The sequence below is a fragment of the Tupaia chinensis genome, unplaced genomic scaffold (assembly GCF_000334495.1).
Source record: "Tupaia chinensis unplaced genomic scaffold, TupChi_1.0 Scaffold000187_1, whole genome shotgun sequence".
Classification (NCBI taxonomy): Eukaryota; Metazoa; Chordata; class Mammalia; order Scandentia; family Tupaiidae; genus Tupaia; species Tupaia belangeri.
Window position 1 is genome coordinate 4,513,331 of NW_006159662.1, and position 5,503 is coordinate 4,518,833.

Sequence of the window (5,503 nt, forward strand, 5' to 3'; positions counted from 1 at the left end):
GGCTTGACTGTGATGGAGAGGGGTGTTCACAGGAAGCTGAGTAGCCTGACGTGAATTCTATTTCAGCAGTTCTGATTCGTGGTACTGAAATATTAGGGAAGGAAAAACACATCTCAAGTTTCTCAATTAGGCGATCGAGTTGTTTTGGTAGCAAGTGTAGCAGGTCCAGGGCCTAGAATTGCTGGGGCAGATGGTCAAGAGGTTCTTCTAAAGGGCTGTATGAATTTATAATGCGATAGTATTCCTCTCAAACTATAAAACCAAAACGTGTTTAATATATAGTTATTGACCCACAGCTTTGTAGGAGCCTTCCGGAAACAGCAGGTTTCTCTACTTCTAAAACCTAGCTCAACTGTGGCCTGATAAGACTTCTGGCCTTTTTGTGGTATCTGCCAGAGTTGGCCTCCCAGTGTCAGTTGCCCAGAACTCTCCTGGGCTCCCTCCTGGCCTCCCATGGGGTGCCGCGGCCTCTTTCCCAGCACTCTGCCAAGGAGACACACGTCAGGCTGCACTGTGGACTGGTTGACGTTGAGTGAGATGGGTGCTAAGTTTATGGCAAGCTAAGGAAAAAAGGTGTGTTTTTGGGCCATGTTTTTCTATTTCAGGAGTTTGTTTATATCAGTGCTTAAGCTCACATTTAAAGAGGGAATGGGAGGTTTTGGTTTCCTGTTCTAGAACAGTGAGTCAGGGGCAGGTACCTGATGCAGCCCTGTGCAGCCCTATGCAGCCCTACCTGTCAGCATAGGGTGCACCTGGCCATCTTTCAGAGTGATGCTATGCCCAAGGGAGAGAGGGTCCCTGCCAAACAAGCCACAGGCCTGGAAAACAGCTTCAGACCCTCGTCTAACCTCTGGGATGATTTGGGGCCAAATTATTTGAGACTTGATAAAAGGTTCATGAAGTAGGTTATGCCCACACCCAGGCACTATGGACTGGTGATCCAGCGATTCCCTTGCACGTTCGGAAGATGAGGCTGCTTAGAAGACAGTGGCCGAGCGTGGGAACCGTCACGAGCCAGGTCCAGACTCTCTCAGTGATAGCCTTGTTATTCTTTCCATTCCGTTTAAGGAAAGTCTTTGAAGATCTCAATCTTAAGTATTTTTTTAACCCTTCAAATAGCACTAAACATGATAAATTCTCAATTCTAAAATAGCAAGGTTCTTTTCCCTAAATTAATAGCTTATAAATTTTTTTCATCTGTCTCCTCTCTTCCTTCTACTCTTAAATATGTTTTGGAATTTTCATTTATTTTCCAAATTTAGCTGTTGTTATTTGTTGAGTGTCTAGAAAGTAACCAGCCATTTTCCGATTACAGTCTTTGTTCCGGAAGTGAAAATACTGGTGAAGCTTTGGGAGTCACCAGAAGCCTGCCATGTTTCCAGAGCAAGGCTTCACAGCAGTCTCTTTCTGTCCTCCACAGACTCCCTGGGACCATACACCCTGCATCCAATCGGGTGTAGATCGAAACTCTACCCCACTGACTCAAAATAGTGTAATGGATTCTTTAACTGAGTTTTTTAACCTTGCAGAGGGGAGAGGGAAGAGTCTGTCTCCTGGAAAATTAAATATGTAGTCTTGTGGCTATTTCTGTGTGTGAGAGTGAGAGAGAGAGTGAATGAATGAATGAATGATGGGGGAGCCTTTGATGTTCATTAGTCTTGCAAAAAGCCCTCAAGGCTGAGGAAGAACTCCAGCTCTAAAATCTCTTACCTCTCACTCACTGAGCTCTTGCGCCAGCTTTTCAGAATTGAGGGACCAGCTTACAGTGAAGAGGATCTGGAGTACGATGACACCAGCGAGCAAACCTCGGGTTCCTCTCAGTGCACAAGCTGGCTTCCCCCCATGGGTTGTACCAGGGCATAACTGGACCCAGAGACCTCACTGCTGGCCCCTCTTCCCTCAGACCCCTACGACCTTGGTAGGGAGAACACTGGGCAAACCTGTCCTCCTACCCAGGCATCCCATGCTAAGGTGTTTTCTCCTTGCTTTCCTTCATTTCTTTTGCCCAATGCCCTAACTGCCACTCTGAGTTCTCACAAGGCCTTTTTAAAATTTTACCATGGGTTTCTCTTCTCTTTCCTCCCTTACATCCTTCTCCTCTTTTTCTCATTCTAAATTAATCTGTTCTCTCTCACTGGCTTTTTAGTTAGGTTTAATCATTTTTGTCTGTAGCCAGAAAGGGGTCTCAGGGTAGACGAGGGACTGGGAGGCTGGTCCTTCCAGCCCTGGGACTCAGGACAGCAGATCCTGCCTTTCCCTGGAGTGCCTTGATGTCTCAGCTCGCCCCTCCCAGCCTGGGAGCCCAGCAATCTGCTCCTGTAGGTGTTCCACCTACCATGCCCAGCCACTGCCCGCTTCCTCTCCTCATGAACTTTGTGTCTGTCCTGTGAGGTGAGATCAGCTCATGAAAGCATGATTTTGTTTTATTTTCCTTTTTCCAGTTTTGCTAGAGGCAGAAAAGTCAGAAGTTAATGCTTTCAGAAAGACCATTCTTCCAGGGACAGTCATGTATGACAACGGTGGTGACAGACATGCATGACTGCAGCAGAACTCTGTTAGCAGAAATTTAAATTACAGTCAAAGGTGATCATCATCTGCCTTTGGCCATTTGAGCTTCTTCCCCTCTCTGAATTTCTCCCCCAGTGCTCTGGGGGGTCTGGGCTGTGGCTCTTAAAGGGTTTTGGCGGAAGGTCTCCTTCTCTTCCTGTTTCAGAGGCCTCCTTAGCCTGGTGGCAGCACACACCTTCATGTGAAGGTGGCCATGCGACCTGGGCGGCTTTGCCTAAGAAACTGGATCTCTTCACTGATAGAGCCTTCTCAGAGCAAGTAGTGCAAGCTGTTGGTAATTACAGAAAACCTACCGTGAAATTCATCTAAAATTAATGAAGAGTCAGCACTGAGGAGTTTAAATACAGGGGAAGTTATGGCATTGGCTCTCAATGATCTGAGGGTAGCTTATTTCCTGCTGCCATCTTTACGCCTTCAGCTGGCTGGCCTCTGCTCCCTGTGGGGCCCGGGGGCTCCTGCCCTTCTTGTCCAGTTGGTTTACATTCCTATGACAGATACCCATTTTAATGAGAAGCTACTAAAATGTGCAGTGTCTTCCAAAGTCAGATGCCTAGGATTGCCCATTTCAAGAACACAGAAAAGTGAAAGGTCCAATGTTTTTAAAGGCAAACAATGAAACACGTGGAGATCAAAAACTTAGCATTGAAAACCAGCTGGATGACTGTAACGAGTCTGCATTTCTTGAGTTCGATTTTTCTTTAAAGGGAATGTTTTTCAATACTTCATTTGTATGTGTGTCAGCACACGAAGGTCTCCAGATCCGCGTTCACAAGCGCCATGATGAGTGGCTGAGGTATTTTGAGGCTGAAATCTTTACGGCTGGGTGACATGTGTGCTTTACAGGCATTCCATTCCTTGATCTCACAGGAAGGATCTCTGTTCTCTCTGTGCTTTTATGTGACTTGAAAAGGAACTAACTTCGATTTAAACAGATTTCAATTAGGATAATGGGTTAGAGTCATTTTGCAATGGTACATTTTCTAGACGCTTAAGATAGAATTGTCAAATTATAGCAAATAGAGTTAGCAATTATTTCATAATTTTCTCAGCAGATTGTAATTTCTCCTTCTGTACATCTGGTCATTTTGGAAATAATAGTATAAAGGTACTTTTTTTCTAAAACTGCTTGTTTTCCAAGTAGAGTGGCACCTTTTAAGGAAGCTGGATCCCACATATCCAGCTGTGTGGCTCGAGTTTAGGAGAAATGGTAGAAGATCTTCATCTAGGAGAGCAAGTAGAAAGCGGTCATTTCTTGTATCTTTGGCCACCTTTTAAAAAGGATACCCTAAATTGCCACACATGTGAAAGAATATTGGTAACGGTTGGGTTGTTGAAAAAACCTGGCATATGCAAAAATGCATCATGATTTTTCCGATGACCCAATAGATCGGCTTAGAGCCAAAGTGGGATTTCCAGAGTACAAGGTCACTTTCAAAACCCATGCCTTCTGGGCACGTGTGCGTGTGTGCCCAAGATCCTGAGAGGAGAATGGAGGAGAAGGGATTGCGGCATGGCCATCCCCTCTGGGGGGTGATTTCTCGCTTTCTGTCTCTATGTCTCTCTCTGTCTGTCTGGTGAGTGCACGTGCCCTATAGCGAAAACCTCTCCAAAAAAAAAGAAAAAACAAAAACCCATGCCTTGTAGAAGCTAGGGGCATGTGATCGAGTAGGTCCGTCAGCTAGGGTTGGCGGAAAGGAAGAGATCATTTAATGTGTATGTTATTTAAATTTCTGTGGTTGAAAAAGCACATAGAAAGATAGAGTTTATTAAGATACTCTTTTTTTAATTTTTTATTTTTTATTTGCTACAGGGTATGTGTGCTTGTTAGAGATGGAGACAGAGAGGGAAAATAATAAGAAACCACCCTCCCACCAGGGGAGATGACAGTCTCTTCTCCTCTTGGGATTTCAGGCATGTACGCAAACGTGCCCAGAGAGTTTTTCGAGCCATTGGGTCCAGGATTTGAATTGTACAGTTAGCCATGTGGGATCCAGCCGCCTTAAATACCATACCACCTGGCTGGCCCTAAAAATAATATTTTTTCAAAAACGGGAAGGGGAATGTATTTGTATATTCTTATAGGATGTTGAAGATATTTTTAAATATCTGGGTCAGTTTGTTGAGGGGACTGGAGACCAGTGGGAGCAACAGCTTTAGGGTTACATTTTGATGTAGAAACGCTCAGTCGAAGGAAAGATACTTGCCTAGGAGGAAAGTTTCTGTGGAGATGTGCCCTGCGTCTTGAATGATGTACTGAAACATTGAAGACTCAACAATAATTTTTATCTTTCTCCAGAAGCTGGATAAAATCATGTATTTCTGAGAAAAAAAAAATAGAACTTCTTATGAAATGTCAAAGCCTGCAGTGGAAAATGTCAACATCCATGAGTGCAAAGCAAATTCAAGAATCTAAATCCTAAGTGAAGACTTTACTAGCTTGCTGTCTTGATTTCAGGGGCTGCAGAAGCCATGAGGTCCAGTAGATTGTTGTTGGGTACTCCAGAATCCCAAAAGGATTGTGGGAGCTGCTACTCTGTCTACCTGGTATTTTAAGCTGTGAAAAACCCTACCTTGATAGAAACCTTACTCACCAGAGGCAGCTCTAACAAACTTTGACTTTCTTAATCCAAAGGATGAAGTTCTGCCACTTCATTTCATTTTATTTTTTTAAGAGGTTTTTGCCTTGGGACCAGCAGTTAGTGTAATGGTTAATGTCGCCGAACTCTCATGTAGTCGAGCGTGGTTCGAGTCCCTGACCTGGTGGCTTATACTCACGCCAGATACGTATGCGTGTGTGCATGCCCAAGATCCCAAGAGGAGAATGGAGGAGAAGGGACTGCAGCATTGCCATCCCCCCGGGCGGTGATTTCTCACTTTCTGTCTCTCTGTCTCTCTCTGTCTCTCTGGCGAGTGCACGCGCCCTGTAGCCAAAACC